Genomic DNA, 26,597 nt, shown 5'->3' with positions numbered 1-26,597 from the left:
GAATGAAAAACAACAAATGATGTCAGAAAGGGTTGAAAATTGATGACGTCGCTTTGAATGCTGCATACAGAACGCAAAAAAGTCTGGAGTTCAAATAAGTTTAAAAAAATGAAGTGTCCGTGTAACACATTAGTTCTCGTCCGAAACCCTGATACTCCGAAAGAGATTGTCCAGTTTGTACACGAAGTGCTTCAAGTTTTTGCCCTAACCCTCTCTACTCTTTTGCACATGCTATGTTGGTGAAATGATGAGACCATACCAAGTTTCAACATTTTCAGACTTCATTTTGTAGTGATTTTCAATTTCAGGGTCATTTAGCTCTCTAAACAAATCGGTAAATGAATGAAAAACAGCAAATGATGTCAGAAAGGGTTGAAAATTGATGACATCGCTTTGAATGCTGCATACTGAACGCAAAAAAGTCTGGAGTTCAAATAAGATTAAAAAAATGAAGTTCCCGTGTAACACATGAGTTCTCGTCCGAAACCCTGATACTCCGAAAGAGATTGTTCAGTTTGTACATGAAGTGCGTCAAGTTTTTGTCGTAACCCTCTCTACTCTCTTGCACATGCTATGTGGGTGAAATGATGATACCATGCCAAGTTTCAACATTTTCAGAGTTTATTTTGTAGTGATTTTCAATTTCACGGTCATTTAGCTCTCTAAACAAATCGGTAAATTAATGTAAAACAGCAAACGATGTCAGAAAGGGTTAAAAATTGAAGACGTCGCTTTGAATGCTGCATACTGAACGCAAAAAAAGTCTGAAGTTCAAATAAGTTTAAAAAATGACGTGCCCGTGTAACATACGAGTTCTCGTCCGAAACCCTGATACTCCGAAAGAGATTGTCCAGTTTGTATACGAAGTGCGTCAAGTTTTTCCCGTAACCCTCTCTACTCCCTTGCACATGCTATGTGGGTGAAATGATGATACCATGCCAAGTTTCAACATTTTCAGAGTTCATTTTGTAGTGATTTTCAATTTCATGGTCATTTAGCTCTCTAAACAAATCGGTAAATGAATAAAAAACAGAAAATAATGTCAGAAAGGGTTGAAAATTGATGACGTCGCTTCGAATGCTGCATACTGAACGTAAAAAAAGTCTGGAGTTCAAATAAGTTTAAAAAACATTGATTATACATGTGAGGGCGTAAACATGTAAAAATATACATCAAAAATACATTGATTATCAATGATCTTTTTGTGTACAATCTGAATTGTCAACACGAGTCTTCACCAAAATGAGTCCTCAACGGTTTAGAAACTGGTGAAGACTCATATTGCGACCACAAATTCTACGCATAGAGTTCAATGAAGACCAAGTGCTTGTGATAGTTTGAAAAGTAACATATTTAAGGTAGTAAAAATCCTGCTAGGGGAGCGAGGTGGGACTAAAAACAGCCTGCCACAACCTCTTTATTACCGGTTCATACCACAAACCGGTACTAAAGGGGCTGGCCGGGCCCCAGCCTCTTTAGTACCGGTTCGTGGCATGAACCGGTACTAAAGGTTCGCTCCGAACCGGTACTAAAGATCTCCTCCCGCCTAGCCGTTGGAACCGGCACTAATGGACATATTAGTGCCGGTTCAAATTCAAACCGGGACTAATGTGTCTCACATTTGACCCTTTTTCTACTAGTGCTTTTGTACTTTGTTCTTTATGATATGAATGAGACACGTATTATCATAAAAAAAAAGTTGATTTTTCATTTTCTGGGGTAGCAAGCTAACTGCCACGATGTACTAGCACATGCAACGATCATTAGCCCTGCTACCACATGGATGCATGCATTTTGGTTCCGTAGCCCGTGAGCAGCAGAAACAGTCCGCCACCGGACGAGGCGGCAGGGCCAACCACCAGCCTCCGTTCCGTAGCGATTCACGGCTCACTGTTATGGTCAGCCTGCCGCCTGGCCGGCTGGCGGCAGGTGCCACGTGTCGGCTGGCGGCAGGTGCCGTCACGGCTCAGGGGTCTTTTGTGTTAATTTTATTTAAAGGAGGTCTTTTTTATCAATTCGTTGGGCAGGCGGTCCTTTTTGACGAAAATTCTGGTTTCGGTTTCCGACGGCGAGTGTGAACCGGTCACTGTATGCTATGGTACGATCCACACCAGCAAGTTCAGTTGAGTACAGTACAGTAGTGAGTACTAGCAATCTGTGCCCATGCCTCAGCCTCATCCATCGAAGAAGCAAGCATGGAGATATTTATGGTACGATCCACTCGAAACACACAATCAAAGTTGAGTTCAGTTGAGCACGAGTATCAGTCCCTGCCCATGCCTCGCCCACCTTCCGCGAAGCAGACATGAATGAATGCAATCATAATAACATTTGCAAAAGAAAATCAATCATAATAAGATGGCGTGAGTGAGGACCTATCTAGCAGCGGTACCACCTGCGATGCACGCTCATCGGTCCTACGCCCGTCCCGGGTCAAAATCACACCAAAATGGGATGTTAGGCTCACAAGTTGTTCAGCATTCTGAGCTAGCAACCTCGGAATGACCAAAGGCGCGTAATTCCTATAGTTTTGTGGTCAATATGCATCTTCACAATCTCTTTTGCTGTCACTCGAGTGAGTGACCAGTGACCACCCTAGCTAGGTAGTTGGGCCAATTGATCAAGGAGGAGGACCAGTCACAGAATTAATCCACAATTGGCCCACACTCTAGCTGCTCTTCTTCTAGGTTACTACTACTATCTTGGTTTTCACTCGGTTACCTGACTCTGTTTTCACCGCCATTCTGCTGCAAAATTCAGAACCAAAAAGACTCTATAAATCCATCGAACTAGGGGTAATTTAGCTGTATGCAAGTGGCAGACTCACCAGCAAATTCAGATCGCTGTATTCATATGTAGGAAGAAGCAAGCAATCACTATTGCTTCCACATCCAGCGGCAGCCCCCTCCCACGTGGCTTCTACATTGACATGGCATGATTCAATTCTTGGTGATGATTAGCCAGCAGCTCATCAATTAATGCCCTCTCACATTCCATAATTACTTCATGACAGCAACAACAGAGGCTCTGCAATAGAGTATATCGATAGGCACACAGGGCAAATCCTGTACTTGCTCCCGTTAGTTAGTTTTCATTTGACCTAATAGGGGAGTGAGTTGGCAGGGCGGCCCCTTCCTAATAAAGCGTCAGGGTTGATGCCTCAGATATTGGCATAAATACTTGACCGATATCACTAATAGCAGCAGAGAATTATTTAATGATTGTAATTGGATAGCACCTTTTGCGTGCTAGGCAACTCTTCACTAATTTTTTCTGTAAAACAATGTTTCTTTTAACTGCTTCTTAGACTTGTTGGCTGTGTGCATCTTTTTATGGAGAGGCAGGCTATCTGCTCATTGCAGTTGTATCGGGATTAACACAGTCTCTTTCTGCTCGTCATCGAAGGAGGATCTTGCTTGCTTTTGGTGCAATTATGTACTCTTGGTACGTGCGGTCTTTCACTGTTGCTGTTGCTGGTCCACATCCTTAGATTCAGGGTCACTCGCTCATCCATGTGTCGTACTACTGTATGTACCCATACACAAGCAGTTAATTTTCCCTTCCAACAGAACAAACAGATCATCACATGTAGTACACTGCAGGTTATCAATGATCAATGATCATCATTCGTTGCCTTGGGCTTTTGAGTAATATATTCAGGTGGGGACCCTCCCCTGGTGATTGTTCAAACAAAAAATGATGATCATCCATGAATTACCCCACACAAGCAAGTTCAGTTCAGTACGGTACAGCACAACACAGTGGGAGTACTAGCAATTTGTGCCCATGCCTCACCCTTCTTCCACTCCGCACATACAAGCAAAGTTCAGTTCAGAACTAGTAGTATCAATCTGATCTGCCCATGCCTCACCCTTCTTCCCGGAAGCAGGCATGGATGAATCAATCATAAGAAGATGGAAGTGAGTGAAGCTCACAAGCTGGTGGTACCACATGCACCCGGCTCAAAATCACACCAAAATGGCATGTTGTTAAGCTCACAAGTTGTTCACCATAGCGCCTAATTTCCATAATCTTGTGCTCCCTCCGTACAGAAATATAAGAGCGTTTGCAGAGGGAGTAGTCAACATGCATCTTCACAATCTCTTGTGCTGCCTCTCGAGTGACCACCCTAGCTAGGTAGTTGAGCCAATTGATCAAGGAGGACCAGTCACGGAATTAATCAACAATGGGCCCACACGCTGCTCTGCCTCTCCGTTATCAAGTCAATGCAGCCGCTTGGTTTTCACTCAGTTACAGTGGAATTACCTTACCATTCTGCAGCAAAATTTAGACCCAAAAAAAGTAAACTGGGCTGGCTTGTTCTACTCTATAGATGGAACTAAGGGTAGTTTAGCCTTATGCAACTATGTACTAAAGTTAGTACAAAGTTGAGTCATCTAATTTGGAACGGAGGGAGTAAGTGACAGCCTAACAGGCACGTTCAGATGATTAGCCTGTGAACACTGTATGTCTGGTTCAGTAAACAGGGCATCCAGCCAGTACAGGCATATGTATATGCGCTTTGAAGGTTAGAGGGTCCATCCAGCGATCACTATATGTAGGAAGAAGCAAGCAATCACTATTGCTTCCACATCTAGCGGCATCCCCCCTACCCTCCATGTGGCTACTACATTGACATGTCAGGATTCAATTCTTGGTGATGATTAGCTAGCTGCTCATCAATTAATGCCTCTCACATCCCATAATTACTCCATGACAGCAACAACAATAGAGCACATTGATCGACACACAGAGGAAATTGTGTACTTGCCCCTATTAGTTAGTTTTCAACCTAACAGGCTAACAGGAGGGTGAGTTGGCAGTGCAGCCCCCTTCTAATCAAGTGTCAAGGTGCACATGAATATACAGTAAGTTGGTACTCTATATATTCGTTCGCCTAAATATTTTATCAATATCCCTAATTGCAGCAAGCAGCATTATGTTATGATTGTCTAATTCTGGCTATTATGATATATTTAAAGATCTCTTTCCCCTAAAAATAGTTATCACTAATAGCAGCACTTAAGCCACAAGTAAAACTGCCTTTGCCGAGGGAAGAATGGATATGGACAGAGGCCACGCGTAAATGTGATCTTGATGGCCGAGTTGCAAAGAATTAACACTTTAAGCCTGAGAAGTTGACACTTGCATCCTTAGCATCAGAATCTTATGTTGCACAAGCAGTCAAGCACAGTTAGTAAAATAAGACCAAAGGCATCTTTCAAGCCGCCTTGCAGTTAGTTTCCTGTGTGACAAAGAATATACCCCAGAAAGCCAGCCTTCTTGAAGCTCAAGCAAGACTAAAAACACACACAAAAAAATGTTTTTTAATTTTTCAGAGGCCATGTGTCAACAGCATCATCTAATTTCCTTGGCAACAGTATAGTCATACTATCATGTTATTCAGCAAAATAATTTCGGGCGGGTCAGTGGACGTCTAGATCAGGAGAACAATCGAAAATCTGAAATGCTTGGCATTGATTAAAACGATTCAAGAGATCCAAGTACACTGCCGACGCTAACGTTATGGGACGGCAAAAGGCATATTCAGACTGAATATAATCATGAACTAGCAACAAGCCAGGAGCAAAAGGCTAAAATGCTCCTTGATCTGATTCTGTCAACCATCAGATCCCGGCTGGCTCTGTCTGATATGACATTCCTTCATGTTTCCACTACAGATGCATGCGTGCAACTGTGTGGAGATTCTAAACTGTTTCAGTCTCTTGACAGCCTACCAGCAGATGGAATGTCATGATAGGACAGGTAGATGACGAGAGCTCTCAACGGATCCTACACGACTTTTTTTTTCTGTAATTAAAGTCAAGTGCAGCAAGTAATGTGATATAGCGAGCTGTAAAGTAGGGTCTAGTGTATTGTCCTTGTACACGTATTCGTATACGTATGTAATTGTAATTGTGATCATCTATATATGGAGACGTGAGGCTGGATGTCAACCACCCACGCAAAAACCCTAAACCCTGTGTTTAACTTGGTATCAGAGCAGGTCGGGCCGCCGCCGCACGTCCCTCGCGCCGCCGCCCGATCCCATCTTCCGCGTCGCCGCCGCTGCTAGCTAGCTACGCTTAGGAACCATCCAGCTGCTTGCTAGCTAGCTAGCTAGCTTTGCCCGTACGCGGTCGCCGCTTCCGATCGCTGCCACTGCTTCCGTTTGCTGCCACCGCGCGAGCCATCTTCCGCGCCGCCGCCGCATCTTACTCCGCTGCCGCCGCGCGCTGTCCCATCCGCGCCGCCGCTGCGATGTCGTCCGCCGCTATGTCCGATGCCCAAACCGCCGGCGCCATCGTCTCTTCCCCCGTCGCCTCGATCCCCGCCGCGCTCACCGTCCCGACGATCTCCGTCCGCCTCGGTCGTCACAACTTCATGCTCTGGGGGGCATCACTAGCACCGTTCTTGCCGGTGCCAACCTCCACGGACACCTTGATGGCACCAAGGCGGCACCGGCCAAAACACTCGTTGTCGGCACCGGCGACGCTGCTACCACCATCACCAACCCGGAGTACCACCAATGGTGGGTTCAAGATCAGCGCGTGAAGGGGCTTCTTCTCACCTCCATGGATGAGGATATTGCATGCCAACTCATTGGCTGCGAGTCGGCGCATGCGGTATGGACAGCCATCGCCGCCATGTTCGGCGCCCAGAGCCGCGCCAATGTCCGCCACATCCGGCGGCAACTTCAGTCGCTGAGGAAGGACGATATGTCTGCCGCGGAATACATGCACAAGATGAAGGCCCTGGCCGACACTATGGCCGCCGCCGGCTCTCCGATCCGCGATGATGAGCTTATCGATCACATCCTCACCGGCCTCGGCTCCGCCTACAACTCCATCCCCGCCTCCTTGGGCGTGAGTAACGCACCCATGCCCTACTCCAGTTTTTACGCATTGGTTCTGTCCTTCGAGGCGCTGCAGGCACAATAGAGTGCGGTGGAGGGGTGGTCTCCCTCCGCGAACGACGTGACCCGTTCGGGTTCGTACGGCGCGGGCGGACGCGCGCCCTACTCCGATCCCTATCCCTCCCATGGTGGGGGGCGCCCGGCTGATGGACATGGCCAGCCAGGGCAGAACCGCTAGGGCGGTAATGGCGGCAACACCGGCGGCTGTGACCGCAACGCTGGTTATGCCGGCAATGGCCGGCAAGGTGGAGGGGGCAACGCCGGCAACAACAACGGCGGAGGAGGTGGGCGTCGCAACCGCTGGCATCCCCGGTGCCAAATTTGCAAGAACTGGGGCCATGAAGCCGACGACTGCCGCAAGCGCTATGATCAGGATCACAACTCCCGCGCCGCAAACTCGGCCTCCACCAACACCGTCGACTTCCCTTGGGTGCTGGATACCGGGGCTACGGATCACTTGACCAATGATCTTGAGCGCCTCCAGGTTCACGAGCGCTATGACGGCAAGGATCAGGTTCAGGTGGCCAATGGTGCAGGTTTGTCTATTTCACACATTGGTCATTCGCGTTTACCCGGTTCATCTCTTCAACTGCGTAACATCCTTCATGTTCCACACATCAGCCAGCATCTTCTCTCTGTTTATCGTCTTCTTTGTGATAATGACGTCTTTGTTGAATTTCACCGTCATTTTTTCCTTGTTAAGGACAAAGCAACCAGGCGCATCATCCTTCACGGTAGAAGTTACCGGGGGGGTCTATCCGGTCCCCTTCGCTCGTGCGTCATCTTCATCGTCTCGCCGTGCCTCCTCCGGTGTTCGAGTTTCGTCGTCACAATGGCATCAACGTCTTGGTCATCCTACAAATAATGTGGTCACTTCCATTGTTCGGAGTCATGACCTTCCGTGTTCTAGTTCAAATAATTCATCGTTAGTTTGTGATGCCTGTCAGCGTGCTAAGAGTCATCAACTCCCTTATTCTACGTCGTTTCATATCACTACTGTACCTCTTGAATTAATACATTCAGATGTTTGGGGTCCCGCTCTTGCTTCGTCGGGAGGGTACAAGTATTATGTTAGTTTTATTGATGACTACACGCGCTTCACCTGGATTTATTTGCTTAAACACAAGTCTGATGTTGAGCAAGTTTTCCACAACTTTCAGGCTCATGTCGAACGCCTTCTGGATTATAAAATCAAGGCCGTTCAGTCCGACTGGGGTAGTGAATACCACAAACTTCATCGCTACTTTCAATGCACGGGCATCTCTCACCGAGTGTCATGTCCACATACCTCTCAGCAGAACGGTATTGCCGAGCGCAAACACCAACATTTGGTCGAGACTGATCTTGCCTTGCTAGCGCAGTCCTCTCTTCCACTTCGGTTTTGGGATGAGGCTTTTCTTACGGCATGTTACCTCATCAACCGTATGCCCACTCCGGTTCTCAACAAGGACACGCCTTTGTTCCGTCTGTTTCATGTTCAGCCCAACTACTCCTCCCTTCGGATTTTTGGGTGTGCTTGCTGGCCTAGTCTCCGCAAGTACAATGCTCACAAGCTTGAGTTTCGGTCCAAGATGTGTGTTTTCCTTGGCTATAGTCCTTTGCATAAGGTGTTGGGGAACGTAGTAATTTCAAAAAAATTCCTACGCACACGCAAGATCATGGTGATGCATAGCAACGAGAGGGGAGAGTGTTGTCTGCGTACCCTTGTAGACCGTAAGCGGAAGCGTTATATCAACGCGGTTGATGTAGTCGTATGTCTTCACGATCCGACCGATCCAAGTACCGAAAGCACGGCACCTCCGAGTTCTGCACACGTTCAGCTCAATGACGTCCCCGCCTTCTCGATCCAGCAAGAGGGGCGAAGTAGTAGATGAGTTCCGGCAGCACGACGGCGTGGTGACGGTGTTGGTGAAGAACAATCTCCGCAGGGCTTCGCCTAAGCACTACGAAAACTATGACGGAGGATAAACTAGAGGGGACGGGGTTGCCGGCACACGGCTTGGTGTTTCTTGATGTGTCTTGGGTGCTATCCCTACCCCTCTATTTATATGTTGAGCCTTGGGGTCGAAACTTGGAGTGAAAGCCTCCACAAAGTCGGTTTCACCCGAAAGGCAAGAGTCCTTCTCGGACTCCAGGGCCAGACGCCAGGGTTCCCGGTGTCTGGACCCAGACGCCAGGGACCCTGGCGTCTGGCCCCTGGACTCCGCAAAACTTCCTTTTGCGCTTTCCAAAAACCTCGTGGGCTTTCCCCTTTGGCCTAGATAAAGTGTTCTTGTGCCCAAACATTTCGGGAAACATCCGGAACCCCTTCTGATGGATTCTGGAACCTTTCCTGAGATCAAACACTACTATCCACATATCAATCTTTACTTCCGGACCATTCCGGAGTTCCTCGTTATATCCGTGATCTCATCCAAAACTCCGAACAACATTCGGTCACCAACATACATAACTCATAGTACTATATCGTCAACGAACGTTAAGCGTGCGGACCCTACGGGTTCGAGAACTATGTAGACATGACCGAGACACCTCTCTGGTCAATAACCAATAGCGGGACCTGGATGCCCATATTGGCTCCTACATATTCTACGAAGATCTTTATCGGTCAGACCGCATAACGACATACATTGTTCCCTTTGTCATCGGTATGTTACTTGCCCGAGATTCGATCGTCGGTATCTCAATACCTAGTTCAATCTCGTTACCGACAAGTCCCTTTACTCGTTCTGTAATACATCATCCCGCAACTAACTCATTAGTTGCAATGCTTGCAAGGCTTATAGTGATGTGCATTACCGAGTGGGCCCAGAGATATCTCTCCGACAATCGGAGTGACAAATACTAATCTCAAAATACGCCAACCCAAAAGTACCTTTGGAGACACCTGTAGAGCACCTTTATAATCACCCAGTTACGTTGTGACGTTTGGTAGCACACAAAGTGTTCCTCCGGTAAACGGGAGTTGCATAATCTCATAGTCATAGGAACATGTATAAGTCATGAAGAAAGCAATAGCAACATACTAAACGATCGAGTGCTAAGCTAACGGAATGGGTGAAGTCAATCACATCATTCTCCTAATGATGTGATCCCATTAATCAAATGATAACTCTTTGTCTATGGTTAGGAAACATAACCATCTTTGATCAACGAGCTAGTCAAGTAGAGGCATACTAGTGACACTCTGTTTGTCTATGTATTCACACAAGTATTATGTTTCCGGTTAATACAATTCTAGCATGAATAATAAACATTTATCATGATATAAGGAAATAAATAATAACTTTATTATTGCCTCTAGGGCATATTTCCTTCATGAGGGCTATAAGTGTCTTGACCATACCTCTGGTTGGATATACATCTCTCGTGATGTTGTTTTCGACGAGACTGTGTTCCCTTACTCTCAACCCGGTGTTTCGGTTGATCCTGCTTCTCTTGAACATGCACTCACTTTTCCCTCCGATGAACCGATTCCGGATGTCCATGTGCGTAAATATGACCTGTCCTATTTGTCACCTAACTTGTCTTTTGCAGGTGATATTGCTTTGAGTCCCCCCCAGGTACATGTTGCTGCTCCGATGCCTCCTGATGCGCCCGACGTGCATGTCCCGCCGCCCGAGGCAGGTGCGGCGCCCAATGGCGCGACCGCGGACGCGGCTGGGTCGCCACCCTCGCCGGGCACAGCTGGGTCGCCACCCTCGACTGGTCCGTCGCCCGGGCCACCACCCTCACCTGGGTCGGTCCAGCACACCATCGTCTCTCGGCCCGTGTTGCCCCTTGCTGAGGTCCCCTCAGCCGCGACACCCTCGGCCGAGCCCTCGTCGCCGTCGTCTTCTCCTACCGGCTATGCAGCTCCGGCGCATGCTATGGTTACACGCCATCGTGGTCATACGCGCAAGGAGAAGTCTTACACTGATGGCACAGTTCGGTATGACTCTCGCCACCGTGCCTTCTTCGCCGCGCCGGTTTCCCATCGTGATGCTCTGGGTGAACCTGCCTGGCGTGCCGCCATGTCCGAGGAGTTTACTGCTCTCCGACACACTAACACCTGGGTGTTGGTGCCTCGGCCACCTGGTGTTAATATTGTGAGCTGCAAGTGGATTTTCAAAACCAAGCATCGTCCGGATGGGTCTGTTGATAAGCACAAAGCTCATCTTGTTGCTCGCGGTTTCACTCAACAGCATGGGATTGACTACGGAGATACTTTTAGCCCGGTGGTGAAGCCTGCCATGGTTCGCTTGGTTCTGTCTCTTGCTGTGTCTCGTGGTTGGAGCCTCCGACAGATTGATGTGAGCAATGCCTTTTTACATGGGTTCTTGGCCGAAGATGTGTACATGCAGCAGCCACCTGGGTTCGAGGATGCCACTTATCCCTCTCATGTCTGCAAACTTCAGCGGTCTATTTATGGTCTAAAGCAGTCGCCTCGTGCCTGGTATGCTCGTTTGAGTCAGCGCCTTTCGCAACTCGGTTTTGTTGCCTCCAGATCAGATGCATCTCTGTTCATCTTCTCCCAGGGTAAAATACAGATATACATGCTGGTGTACGTTGATGATATTGTGATTGCTGGCTCTACCCCCGCCGTAGTGGATCGTCTTGTGCAGTCGTTCTCTGCTAGCTTTCCCATCAAAGATTTGGGTCGCCTCGAGTACTTTCTTGGTTTGGAAGCGTCCTTTCATTCAGGGGGCATGACCTTGACGCAGAAAAAGTATGCTTTGGATCTTCTTCATCGCGTCAACATGGAGAACTGCAAGGCCACTTCCACTCCGCTTGCTACTTCCGAGAGTCTCTCACGTCATAGTGGTGCACTACTGGGTAGAGATGACTCCTTTCGATATCGCAGTGTGGTTGGAGCACTTCAGTATTTGACCCTCACTCGTCCTGATATCTCCTTCGCAGTGAACAAAGTGTGTCAGTTCCTGTCTCAGTCAACGGAGGATCATTGGGAAGCAGTCAAGCGTATTCTGAGATATGTAAAAGGTACGCTAGACATGGGACTACGGATTCGTAAGTCCAGATTTACTGGAGTGAGTATATTCACCGATGCAGACTGGGCAGGCTGTGTTGATGATAGGCGCTCCACTGGTGGTTTTGCTATATTTGTTGGACCTAACCTTGTATCTTGGAGCTCGAAGAAGCAACCCACAGTCTCGAGATCAAGCACCGAGGCAGAGTATAAGGCATTGGCCAATGGCGCGGCTGAAGCCATTTGGATAGACTTAGTTCTCACAGAACTTGGAGTCCCACGGCAGCGCACTCCTATATTGTGGTGTGATAACTTAGGGGCAACTTACCTGACGACGAATCCAGTGTTTCATGCTCGGACCAAACACATTGAGATTGATTTCCATTTTGTGAGGGAACGAGTAGCTGCTTGCGAACTGGAAGTCAGGTTTATTTCTACAGATGATCAGTTAGCGGATGTATTTACTAAACCCGCTACTAGGCATATGCTAGACCGTTTTAGAACCAATCTGAATCTTGTATGTAGTTCAGATTGAGGGGGCATGTAAAGTAGGGTCTAGTGTATTGTCCTTGTACACGTATTCGTATACGTATGTAATTGTAATTGTAATCATCTATATATTGAGACGTGAGGCTGGATGTCAACCACCCACGCAGAAACCCTAAACCCTGTGTTTAACTCGAGCAACTTTTTTGTGTCATTTTACAGTTTGCAGTATTCATGACATTTTACAGTTTGGGCATCTCCGTGGCACCAGCACTCCAGCACCATGAGCTAATTTATTTATTTACCAAAAAGATTTAAACTATGTTAAGAAAAAGTGTGAATCAGATCTGAACGGAAACTAGCTAGGAGCAGAGCATATGTTGTGCTGAACCAGAGATTCCATGTGAGTGACAGAGTGAGTGAATTCATCAGCACAAGTTGAGCAGAACGTATTGGCTGGCTTTTGATTGGGGCAATATCTGTCACAAGCTAAAGCTAATATTAGCTTCAATTTCTAACATAGCAAGATTTGATGGCGTTGATTAAAACTTTCCTTGCATACTTTTTTGCTTTAGCGTTATAATTTATTTCCTTACCTTTGTGCTTTAATTGCGTTATAATTTATTTTTGTAGAATCATATGAAGTAATGCGAATTTTGGCCATTAGATCTTAACAAACTAGCGGCTCATATCAGTCGGAGGAATGTTAGCATTTCTCTTATAAATAGCAGCCAGCCAAGGAATTTACATGAACAAAAGAAGGAACTACTAGGAATACAAGCAATCTCTGTGTTTGTTCTCATCAATGGCTCTCGCCAAGTGCAGTGCAGCACGGCCGACTATTGTGCGCTCGATGGTTGTTGCTTTCGTGGTGCTTGCTGTGATGATGTGCTCTACCATGCCATCGTGCCATGCTGGTACATATCTCTACTTTCATATGCATTTTTTCAAATGTTTAATTTTATTAAACCTATAAAAATTGCAACATGTTTGATATGTGTGCACATATTGTATTTTGTAGAGGCCGACTGCACTCATCTAGATACATGCGATGCTGCTGTATGCAAAGCTATATGCGTGCGTTCGGGCAGGCGTTTCTACACTTCCTTCTGCAGGGCTGTCGAGCCTACTCCGCTGTGTTGCTGCTTCTATAACAAATAAATTGATGGTTCCCTTGCTTGAGCTATGCAACGCCGAATAATTATATGCATGTAATGTACCCTATTCACAATAAAGATGCTTGCTTTTTCCATTGTGTTTTATTGTGTTCATGTGCAGACAAATGTAATGTCTATTAACCATTGTTTTCCCATAACAGTATACTACCTCTGTTTAATTCAGTTGATAACCAAATTTGACTTACTACTCCTACTTTTTATTGTTTACATTAGCTAGCTGGTGCGGCGGTGAAATTCTTACAAATCAAACTCCTTGCCTATAGTACATTAGCGAGCTGGATCCGTACATATTTCACATCAACATTTGCAGAGCAGGAGCAGAGCCTTGTCTTTCCACATGTGAGATCGGAGCAGACCATAATAGTAGTAGACATGGACATAAACTATATTTCATCTACTTAAATATTTGTGTGAGATGTGAGATATCTTATAGGCAAGTTAACACAATGCGGCCGTGTGTTCTCCTTCCACATCGCCACGGATCTCATCATGAGGAGGAGCTTGTGACATCATAAACAAATGGACAGCGTGGCCGTATCGCATACCTGACAAAATATAGATTTCTAAATTGCTTGATAAAATAATAATCAACTTATTTCTGTACTCATAGTCACATGTGTATTTTTGTATTTCTAACAGTTGGTGATATTTTAACTTCATATTTCTACCAGCTAGCATATGTATGTGAGTGACTTCGATTCTACCGTGTTAGAAAAAAAGCATATGTGTACTTGTCAAGCTTAAAAATAATAAAAACAACTCTACGCTTCAGTTTGTAACAGACAAAAATTAGAAGGGGGAGGTAATGTTGCTATCATTGTGAAAACTTTCCTTGCATATTTTTTTTGCTTTAATGACGTTATAATTGTTTCCTTAATTTTATGCTTTAATTGCATTATAATTTATTTCCTTTATTGTAGAAGTGTAAAGTGGATCCTAGGCCTACAGAATCATTCGTAGCATCTTCCCTCAGATGAGTTAATTGGAATATTAGCCACTGGATCTTAACAAACTACCAATCTGGGGCATGTTAAAATTTCTCTTAAAATATCCCCGCAAAAAATCTATTATAAATTTTATTAGTTGCGAGAATACATCTATACCTAATAATAAGGGGTTTATTGCTTCTGGCGGTACGTTACGAAAATTGCCTCTAATTTTGAAAAATATTAAGCACCAATGCCACTATATAAGTGATAAAAAACATTTCACACAGGGGATTCCCCACCTGGCTCGGCCCGTGCAGTAGGGACCTCCTATACTGTGCTCTGCGCACCGGAAGAGACGCAGCGCGCCTGTTTCGGCAGGCCCATGTCCGGACTGCCTATTTTTAAATTCCGTTTACTATTATTATTTTTCTTTTTCATGTTCGTTCTTCTACTTGAAATAATTTCGGAGTTCAAAAAAGTTCAGAAAATTAAAATAATGAGAATTTTAAATAAAATGTTTAATAAATCATAAAATATTTGTGATTCAAAAAATATTCATGATTTTTTTTAAATGTTTGCCTATTAAAAATTTCATAATTTTGAAAACAAATATTCGGAAAATCAAAAAATGTTCATGATTTTTCAAAAAGTTCGTGTATTAAAAAATGGTAATCACACTAAACAAAATTTCGCCAATTGAAAAAAAAATGTTCATGAATGAAAAAATATCCTAAGGATTCAAAAACTATTCGTGACTTACAAGATAGTTTAACCATTCATAAAATGTTTGCTGATTCAAATAATGATCATGCATTTCAAAAATGTTTGTTAAATAAAAAAATGTCCGTAAATTTCAAAAATTGTTCCACCAATTTCCAAAAAAATGTGCGTCGATTCTAGAAGTGTGTGTGGATTCAAGAAAATTGTTTAAAAAAGGTTTGCATATAGTATAAAATGTTCATGAATTAAAAAAATGTTATTGGTTTTAGAAAATGGTCAAAAAATTATAAAAATATTCATGATTTCAAATATGTGCACGAGTTTAAAAAATGTTCATGGTTCCAAAAATTGTGCATGATTTCACGAAATTGAGAGTGATGGTGTATCTCGGTGATATAGCAAAATGTGGTCATGACCATTGGAGTTTATGATATTTTTTTGTCTAGTTGCAACGCACAGGTCCTTTTGTTAGTGAACAAAAAAGAAAGTAGGAATAGAATAGAAGTAATCTTCTTTTTCCTATCGCACTCGCCAAGAGCAGTACAGCACGGCTGACTATCGTGCACTTGATGGATGTTGTTTTCGTGGTGCTTGCTGTGATGTGTTCTACCATGCAGACGGTGATATACATTTTCCCCAATGTTTAGATTTATTAAACCTATACTATAAACAATGCATCTTGTTTGATATGTGTGCGCATATTGTATTTTGTAGAGGCGAAGTGCGAGCCTCTAGATCCATGTGATGACGTTAAGGTGTGTGTGGGTAAGGGCATGTGTTCACTTCCTTCTGTATGGATACATGTCCTGCTCCGTTGTGTTACTGCTTAGAAGACACATAAGTCGATGATTCCCCTACTCGCTCGAGGGACGCAACACCAAATAATTACTTCGTCCGTTTGGGTTGAGTAGGCCGTTTTATTTTTTATTTTTGCAAGAAAACTTTCAATCTATTCATCTTCAATCATGCCATTATAACAACACAAAAAAAAAATCAGAAGCAACGACTACAAGCACTGAAGCGAGCCGAAGGCGCGCCACCGTCATTGTCCCTCCCTCGCAGGAGCCGGGCAAAATTTGTTGTAGTAGACAGCCGTATTAAGTGTCAAACTTTGACCAAAGTTAGCTAATAAAATATAAACAATATGCCACAAAAATTATATGGTGAGAATCCTCTTTTGAATAAAAATCGAACGGTATACTTTTTGCAGCTCATACATCTTATGTTGTTAGTTATCTAATGGTCAAAGTTTGACACAAAATAGAAGGAGGCCTATTAAACCCGGACGGAGGAAGTATATATATGTATAGTGTGCCCTAATCTAAATAAAGATACTTGCTTTTTCCGGTGCGTTCATCGTGTATGCCTTGTTTACAGCTAATTTACAAGTGACAACCACGCATGCAAACAAATTCAGAACAAATTTACAATACTAGCAGATGGCCTAACAGAACAAGCTAGGACCCGGAGGCTAATAAACAGGGCATATGCTTATTCCATCTAGTCAGCCAGCCACACTGAATAGATGAGTACTCCCTCCGTCCGCGAATAAGTATACTTCTAGTTTTTGTTCCAAATCAAAGTATTAAAACTTTGACCAACTATGTAGAAAAGAGTAGTAACATATACGACATCAAATTGATATATCATGAAAGTACATTTCAAGACGGATCTACTAATACTAATTTAGTGCGATAAATGCTGCTAGTTTTTTTTATAAAGTTGGTCAAAGTTTTAAAACTTTGACTTAGGACAATAATTAGATGTACTCTTACTCGTGGACGGATGGAGTACACTATATGGTAGGAAGACGCAATATTGCTTCCACATCAAGCGTCGGCTCCCCTCCATGTGGCTACTACATTTACATGGCATGATTCAATTCTTCGCGATGATTAGCTACAGTGCAAATCATGTACTTGCTCCTGTTAGTTAGTTTTCAACCTAACAGGCTAACAGGAGAGTGAGTTGTCATGACAACCCCTTTCTAACCAAGCGTCAAGGTGCACATGAATATACAGTTGGTACTCTGTAATGATGTTCGCATAAATAGTTGCTCGATATCCCTAATAGCAGCAAGCATTCTGTAATGATTTTCTAATTCTGGCCCTTATATATGATACAAAGATCATCATTTCCCCCTAATAAGATATCACTAATAGCAACACTTGAGCTACAACTAAAACTGCCTTGCAGAGGGAAGGATGGATATGGATAAAGGCCACGCGTAAAGGTGCGCTTGATAGGAAAGTTACAAAGAATTGAAACTTTGAGCCTGTGCCAAGAAGTACAAAGAAGTTGACACGTGCATCCTTAGCATCAGAATCTTAATTATGTTGCATAAGCAGTCAAGCACAACTAGCAAAATACTACTCTGACTGACTGACAGTCAGTTGATCAACCAACCTTCTTGATGCTCAAGCAAGACTAAAAATAAAATAAAAAATACTTGGTCATATGTACCTGATGTCTCATTTTTCAACAGCATTATCTAATTCCCTTGGCAAAATAAATACTGCCATCTTATTCAGCAAAATAAATTTAGGGTGGAGCAGAGGAAGTCAAGATCAGAAGTATGGAAAAGTAGATCATGCTTGGCATTGATTAGATCGGTTGGAAAAATCCAAGTACACTGCACGAACCCGAAGGTTATGCGGCCGAATATAATCATGAGGTAGCAACAAGGCAGGAGCAAACGGCTAAAAGGCTGCTTGATTTGATTGTGTCCACCATCAGATTCGGATCCCGGCTGGCTCTGTCTGAGATGACATTCCTTCTTCATGTTTCCACTACAGATGCATGCGTGCAACTAGGCAGGGACACTAACTAACCAGCACCACATAAACTGTTTCAGTCTCTTGACATCCTACCAGCAGAAATGGAATGTCATGATAGGACAGGTAGATGACCAGAGCTCTCAGCGGATCATGGCCGACTTTTTTTTTCTGTAATTAAAGTCATGTGCAGTAATGTGGAACAACCTCTTATTTTTGCGCATCTTACAGTTTGCAGTATTCATTGCATTTTACAGTTTGCACTGGCAGTGGCAGTGAGCTAATTTATTTAATTACCACAAGATTTAAACTAGGATAAGAGCAAAGAGTGATCACATCTGAACTGAAACTAGCTAGGAGCAGAGCACATTTGTGTTGAAGCAGAGTGCATGAAAGAGATTCGATGTGAGTGACAGAGTGAGTGAGTCCATGAGCACAAGTGCAGCAGTATTGGCTGGCTGCCACTTGACATGTAAGTTGGTGCGTATTCCAGATATTAATTCGCACAAATAATTGAACCATATCCCTAATAGCAGCACTTAAACTACAGGAGCAGAAAACACATTTCAAGCCGCGTTGCCCTGGCAGTTAGTTTCCTTTGTGAGAAGAAACAGTTAGTCTACCCATAAATCGTTATTCAGGAAAAGATAAGGTAGCAGGCGAAACGAAGGAAGTCTAGATCAGGATATACTAGTTTTTGTTTTTGCAGGAAAGATCAGGATACTCTAGTTATGAAAGATACAATGCATGTGCTGGACAATAGAACGATTCAGGGAATCCAACTATCCAAGTAGACCGCCGACGCAAACGTTATAGCGACGACAAATAATCTCTCAAGATATAATTGGGAGCTAGCAACGATAAGTCAGGAGCAACTGTCCAACTCCAACTGTGTGTGTGGAGACCCTAAAATTAACCAGCACCATGCAGATCGAATGATAGGACAGGTCCTGTGCAGTAATGTGATATAATTCTACTTATGAGCCTCCAGTTTTCATTTCAGGAGTGACCCAAATTATTTATCACAAAATCTAAGCTGGTCCAGAACTGAATCTAGGACTGGCGAGCTTTGAAATTGGACAAGCGCGGCGTGGAGGTACAAGAGGGAGAGGGATACTTTCAGACAGTTGACCGCGGTGGTGCAAGATTCGACTCGCGGCTACAGAGTTTACGCTTTCTCTGTTAATTGGCGTATTCCAGGGAAATCATGGACCGGACATTTTTGGCCTACTCTTTTTGTAACGCTTCTGTTTCTTCTCTTTCTTTCTTTTGGTCTAGGCCTCTTTGATTCGGATAAATTTCATAGGATACCAAATTACCAATTACTCACCTCCTTGTTTTTATGGATTTTGGATGTAAACAATCGGCTAGAGGTGTCAATGAGTAGGCATGCATAAGAAACAAGCACATCTTGCACCGACAGTGCCAGGCATGACCACCGAAGATTGCCAAACATCCAACTTACATTTCCTAGTGCATTATTGCCACCGAGACATCTCTCAACGCAACGCTCTGCCTTCACAGCTACACAACAAGAAGATATCAGGACAAACCCAGGGACATGTCAGGCGGTCGCTGATGAAGAACATGTCACGACCCAACTCTTCATGCCACCATCATCGTTGCAACAACTTCCGCAATGTTAACCACTCACATCATTGTTCGGCTACCTGCCAACTGTGATGGCGTGCAAGTCTAGCTCTGTGAATGTGCAAATGGGACCACATCTCCAAAACAATGCCGCAAGGAGGGAAGCGACGAGAGAACGACGCTGGAGTCCGGCCCTGTAAAAGGACCTTAGGATTTCACCCTAAGACGAAGCCGGAGGGTGGACAAGGTTGTGTTGGGAAACGTAGTTGAAAACAAAACAAAATCGCCCTACGATCAACCAGAAACACTATGAAGATGCAATAATGGTGTAGATCGGATCGTTACCAACTCCGACTTGCAGCGGAAGAATACGAGTCGGTGTAGATATTACTAGAAGTCCCTCGAACCATTCACGAACGATCCCTCGGACAGAAGACCGAAAGCACAGCCTCTCCACAGTTTGGAAGCGTACAGTCTTCACGATTCCGCGGCGCTTAGCCATCCAGAGCTAATCGTCGCCAGCGAATTAGAGAAGGATATTAGAACCACACTGGGCTTCTAATTATGAGGATTCGAGAGGATCTAGATCTAGCTCTAATTGAATCAACTAGAACTAGAACTAGAGAACTAGAGGAGTCTCCAAAAACTTGTGTATCAAAGTGCCCAAAATCTCTAGTATATATAGGTTGAAGGACAGGGGGCGCCTTGACAAAGGGGGGAGGAAACCGTTGGCCAGCCAAGGAGAGGGGGTTTTGCCCTCCAATTGGGCCTCCCCTTGGCTTCTCCAAGGAGCAAGGGGGCGCCTCCCCTACTGGGCCCTTGGCTTCCACCACTTGGCCATTTAAAACCCATTGATATTTAATTAAATATAAAAGCATCCTAACTATTATTAGAGGCTTTTATTATTAATTTAACATCTTCGGAAACATTTTCCACCTATATATTATTTATCGGTATTACCCGGTAAACCCCGAAACCCTTCCGGAGACCCTGAAACGCTTTTGGTTCCTCTCGAAACTATTTTAAATATTAACGATTTTATAAATATTTTCTCATTACTCCTGTCCTACTAACACTCAGCAGATCGTTATTACCTTAAAGTTGTGACCCTATAGGTTCGGTAAAACATAGACGTGAACAAAAACCCCTGTCATTCAATGACCGATGGCGGAACCGTGGACGTCCATATTGATCCTACGAGTACACGAATGACATTCGAGTGAACATTTGGTTATCATGTGATATTCCCTTTGCTTCGCGACACTTTACAAAACCCGAGGTGAGATGTATCGGTAACCTCTTGAAGTCATTCTCATGCTCACTATACCGGTCTCCTCGTTATCGGTTTCGTTCTTCACTCTCGTTGACATGTTTCGGCATCCCCGTGACCTAGTCACCTGTGTTTGTCCAGACGATGATGGATGTCGTCACACTGATGATGGACGTGTGACCACACGAGGAAGGACCAAATTCGGAATCATGATATACGAGATAGAGTTGGGTAGCACCGATTGAAGAGAAGCTTGTCCAACATCGTCTGAGATGGTTTGGCCATATTCAGCATGCCTCCAGAAGCTTCAGTTCATAGCGGATGGCTAGCGTACTGATAATGTCAAGAGAGGTCGGGATAAACCGAACTTGACATGGGAGGAGTCCGTAAAGAGAGATATAAAAGACTGGAGTATCACCAAAGAACTAGCCATGTACAAGGGTGCGTGAAAGCTTCCTATCCATGTATCAGAACCATGAGTGGGTCGCGAGATCTTATGGGTTTCGTCTCTTGCCTACCCCAACTTGTTTGGGACTAATGGCTTTGTTGTTGTTGTTCTCATTTCCCTTTTTGCCTTCTACTTTTTCATTTGAAGTTCTCTTTTTTCATTTTAAATCAATGAAGCTATGTCATTTTCAATTATTTTTTTGAAATTCATGAGCTTTTCTTAAGATTTGCACACAAAAAAAATCAGGAACATTTTTCTAACCTAATTTTTTTTTCAAATTATTGAATTTAAATTCACAAATTTGTATTTTTTAGATTTTGCGAAATTTTTAAATTTCATGATGTTTAGGCAAATTTTGTGAACTTCTTTTAATTTTGCGAACCTTTTCAATTCAACAGTTAACTGGCCCATTGGTCAGTAGATCAAGGAGTCAGCGGTCAACTTGGAACAGTCCGTCTTTTTTTTAGCACAAATGTGAACACAAGCGTGACCGTCGGCTTGTTGGGCCGGCCTACGCAACCATTGGTTTGCTTCGTGGCGCCCGTGCTGGGCCGGCCCACGAAACATACAGTCCAGCGAGCGCAAAAAGCTCGCCAAAAAAATGCAAACAATATTGCTCTCTACAGGTTTTGAACTCACCACATCAAGTACACGTACAGGTGCCATCAGGCACACCGCACACGAGCTACTTGCCGCCGGTGATTAGTACTAGAGGCAAATGCCTAATAACAAGGTCGCAGCGCTATTTTATTGCATAGAACCATTCATATTTTACCACTTATTTTTTTGAATTATTTGGAAAAAGATTGTCATTTTAAAAAAGTTCTTTATTTTGGAAAAAATTCATCGAGTTTCAAAAATAAGTTCATCGATTTTTACAAGAAAGTTCATTAAATTTGAAAAATGTTCACAGATTTTGAAAAGAAAAATAATCAAATTTGACAACTGTTCATCGAATTTGAGAAAGGTTCATCAATTTTGAAAAACAAAGTTCAGCGATTTTGAAAAATGTTTGTCGAATTTTAAAAAAAGTTTTTTAAAAAGTTCATCGAATTAGATAAAAATTCATAAAAATTGAAAATGTTCATAAAATTTGAAAAAAGTTCATCACATTTAGAAAAATTTCACAAATTTGAAAAAAGTTCATCGATTTTCAAAAAAGTTAATCGATTTTGAACAAAATGTTCATCAATTTTATAAAAGTTCATCGATTTTGAAAAAAAGTTTATCAAATTTGAAAAATAGTTCACTGATTTTGGAAAAGGTTCATCAATTTTGAAGAAAGTTCGTCCTTTGAGAAAAAAAAAGGTCATCAAAAATGATAAAAGTTCATCTCTTTGAAATAAGTTAACAAAATTGAAAAAAGTTCATCCAATTTCAAAAAATGTTCATCAAAATTGAAAATAAGTTCACAAATTCTACAAAACTTCGTCCATTTTAATAAAAAGGTACGCCAACCAGGAAGAAAAAAAAGAAACGAAAAAAGGAAAAGAAAAAAAAAGAAAATCGGAAAGAAGAAAAAAATGGAAAGATGAATGTAGTCACGTGAATTTTGTGGCAGGGCGGTTCGTGTGTTGTAGTTCGTATCAGGAGGTTGCTTGTTCGAGTCGCACATAACACAATTGAACTTTTGTTTTTGAAAAACAGAAAAAAAAGTAGATGGGCCGGCCAAGCTCGCAGCGGTGCAGGCGCCCGTTTGCAACATAAGCTATAACTGGCGCCTGCAGCGCCAAATAGGAAACGCGATACGTCACAATAACTGATCGGCAAGAGAAACAAAAGGAGACAAAAAAACATGACACATGCACATCATGGGAAAAAGAATCTAGTCCAGACAACATATGTGATGACGTCACATGAATGAGACATAACTATATCTCATGCAGGTGACTTCCAGATGCTCCCTTTAAGTAAACTAATTATTTCATATACATATTCAAAACATTTTGGGATATAAATCATAGTGAGAAAAGAGGAAAAACTCTTGAAGAACGAGCATCGAGCTTGTGACACATGTCTCATGCTGTTTGGCCTGGCCGAGTTATGCTAGCGATGTAGACGACGCACCACTCGGTATCGCTATTAGGGAAACAAAAATGCGGCCATATCCACACATGTATTTAAAATCCCTAACCGTTAGGCTCTGGGATATTAGGATTTGAAAAATGTTCATGAAAATTAGAAAAATGTTTTGGATTTCAAAATATGTTCACAAATTTGAATATATTATCACATTTCAAAAAGAGTTCATGAATTTGAAATTGTTCCTGTGTTTCAACAAATGTACACTTTGAAATTGTTCTCAGGTTTAAAAAAATAAAAAGTTGAGAAATATTCCTAGATTGTGGAAAGTCCTCTGAATTTCAAAAATTGTTCACTCCTAGATTTGGAGAAAAAGATAACATACTTGAAAAATGTTCTCAAATTTCAAAAAAATCTAACGTTCAATAGTGTTCATGAAATTGGAAAATGTTCCTGAAATTGAAAAACTTTAATGAATTAGAAAAATGTTATCAGATTTCAAAAAATTTCCAAAATTATAATGTCTCATGAATTTGAATTTTTTCTAGAATTTCAAAAATTATTCTGAATTTTAACAGACATTACAAATTTGAAAAAAAATTCCCACATTTGAAATAAAATGATTCTAATTTCTAAAATTATTGACAAAAGAAGAAAGTAAAAGTACTTAAAAAAAACTAGTGGATAGGATAAGTAGGAATGGGCCAGTCCATATAGCACGATGCACTCCCCATGATGCGCGATCGACCGTTACTCCCCTTGTTACGCGAGGAATGGATCCACCCTCCCCTCCTCCTCCTCCTCCTCCTCCTCCTCCTCCTCCTCCTCCGTGAGCTGTCGACCAATCGATTGATCGACGTTAATTCTCAAAAACTATATAAAAAGATCGATGACATCCCGTACTTCCGTAAGGAGCCTGGACAATGGAGGTCAGTCTTCATTTTCTGTTTTTGCTCCTTCGACTGCTTCACGACTCGACCCAAGCGAGTACACGGAGGCTAGCCGCAGCGCCCACATAGCCACCCCCCGTCCATGCGTGCCGTTGGCGAGGTCCTGGACCTGCTTCATCCACGCACGCATGAACCATCTGTGCAAGTAAAGCTTTCTAGATCGGTAAGGAGTTGGAGGAAGCCCTTCATGCTCTTCATATCGTCCATGATGAACTTGGGTGCTGGTGCTTTCCTTTTGCTTAATGAATAACCTTGGTTGCTGGTGCTTTCCTTTTTCTTTTCTTTTCCTTTTTTCTTCTTCTTCTATTGCTTAATTTAACAAATTTTATAATTAACACTCCGCGCAAGTAATATGAGGTTGATGGCCAACATGCATTATTTGATAAGCAAGTGGGGAGGCACATTAACTTCTAAATTACTAGATATATGGTAAAATAAATTGTGTGCTAAGAACATTGGCCTATTGCAGAAGCATGAAGCAAGAGAGAAAAAATATATATAATCTTCATACACCATTATTCAAGGAATGTGAATTATTTTGTACAATTAGACCTTGTAATAGTTGAATCAAGATGTTATGATCTATATTAATTTACGGGCTCATGCATTCTATAACAATTATAAACTTACCAAGCGAATCATGCAAACGTTTATGGTGAAGTGATGAAACCATCTGTGCAAGTAACGCTTGCCAGTCCGGAATATGTACATCCTACACAAGGTTGATCTATCTTAACGATGATCAATTGCCCATAACTGGTATGCAATAACAGTGTGTTAGAGAGTACAAAATTACACGTGTGATATTTACTTAGCCAAACAAGATCTATACTATTTTTTATAATGTTGTGGCATTAATACCATGCATAATAGATATAAATGCAAGGTCATTGCCTAATTTTTTTAATTGAGACTCTATAAAGACTTGCATTATCACATAAATAAATGTGTAACAATATCATTAATATAAGAGAGTGTATGGCATTTATGTAGAATCATCAAGATATGGCAACAATAGTCAGGAGAAGCACATGCATAAATGCGAACTCATAATGTAATATATTATTGTGCCTCCCTATAAATAGTAGCAAATAAGGAGTTTATTGGTACCAAGCACACATTTACAAAAGAAGGAAGGAGGAATAGAATATAAGTAATCTCTTTGTTCCCATGGCACTTGCCAAGAGCAGTACAACACGGCGGACAATCGTGTACTCGCTGGTTGTATCTTTCCTGGTTCTTGCTATAATGTGTTCTACCTTGCCATCATGCCATGCAAGCAATGGTGTGTAAGATATCTCCCTGTTTGTTACATGTTTTCCAAATGTTTTAAATTCATTAAACCTATAAGAAAATTCTTCGTGTTTACATGTTGTATTTTGTAGAGGTGAAGTGCAAGCCTCTAGATCCATGTGATGACGCTGGATGCAAAACTATATGTGCGGGTACAGGCATGCCTTTTGCCAGTCCCTTTTGTAAGGAGACCCATCCTCCACTATGTTGCTGCATAGGATAGAAACATAAGTTAACGGTTCCTTTGCAAGAACTATGCAATGCTAAATGATTCTATGCATGTAACGCATAGAAGCCAATCTAAATAAAGATGCTTGTTTTCTTTCAACCAAAGTGGTGTGTTTGACACACTGAGATTGGTCCAAAATTAAAGACCTTCGCTATAATTGACAACGGTTTTGTATAACAATATATGTGGCATATATGAACAGCAATTTGATTTGAGTTCCGCAATTAGATAGCAAAATACAAGATGAATACCAATTCATTCTTTGCAAGAGTATAACTATATCATGTTAGTATTTGTAAAGATATGTAATTTAGGGATATAGCAGGTGAAACGAACCAAGTCTAGACCAGAATAATTCAGAAAAGAGTGTTGAAAAACATAAACAAATACATAAATTCTGAGCAGTTTTGAAAAAGTGAAAAATGTTTAAAAATTTCAAAACTCCTAAAAATAGTTGAACAAGTGAACAAATTATGAAAAACGTGAAGAAATCTTGAAATTATGAACAATTTTGAAAAGTTGATTAAAAAAACTAGAACAATTTTTGAAAACATGAACAAAATTCCGAAATTCTATACAAAAATGTGAACGGTTTTTGAGAACATGATTTTTTTTGGAAAATGTGAACGATTGTTTCAAAAATATAACATTTCTTTAAAAATATCAACAAAATATTGAAATGCGTAACAATTTTTAGAAACAGTGAACAAAATTTTGGAATCCAATTTGTTTCAGAAAGAGTGAACAAATTTTCAAATTCTGAACAAAGTTTAAAATCTTGAATGCAGTTACGAAAAAACACAAAATTAAATGAAATAGGAAAAAC

General features: G+C 42.3%; 1 long non-coding RNA gene across 1 annotated transcript; it reads left to right on the top strand.

The window, feature by feature from the left end:
* Positions 1-12,911: 12,911 nt before the first annotated feature.
* On the top strand, positions 12,912-13,620 carry LOC120964213 (uncharacterized). Its single transcript, XR_005755850.3, has 2 exons — positions 12,912-13,285; positions 13,390-13,620. It is a non-coding gene; the product is annotated as an uncharacterized lncRNA (long non-coding RNA).
* The last annotated feature ends 12,977 nt before the right edge of the window (positions 13,621-26,597 follow it).

This window comes from Aegilops tauschii, chromosome 5, assembly GCF_002575655.3.
Source record: "Aegilops tauschii subsp. strangulata cultivar AL8/78 chromosome 5, Aet v6.0, whole genome shotgun sequence".
In the NCBI taxonomy this organism is placed as follows: domain Eukaryota; kingdom Viridiplantae; phylum Streptophyta; class Magnoliopsida; order Poales; family Poaceae; genus Aegilops; species Aegilops tauschii.
Note: the sequence above shows the minus strand (reverse complement) of the source record. Positions and strands in the feature narration are given on the sequence as shown.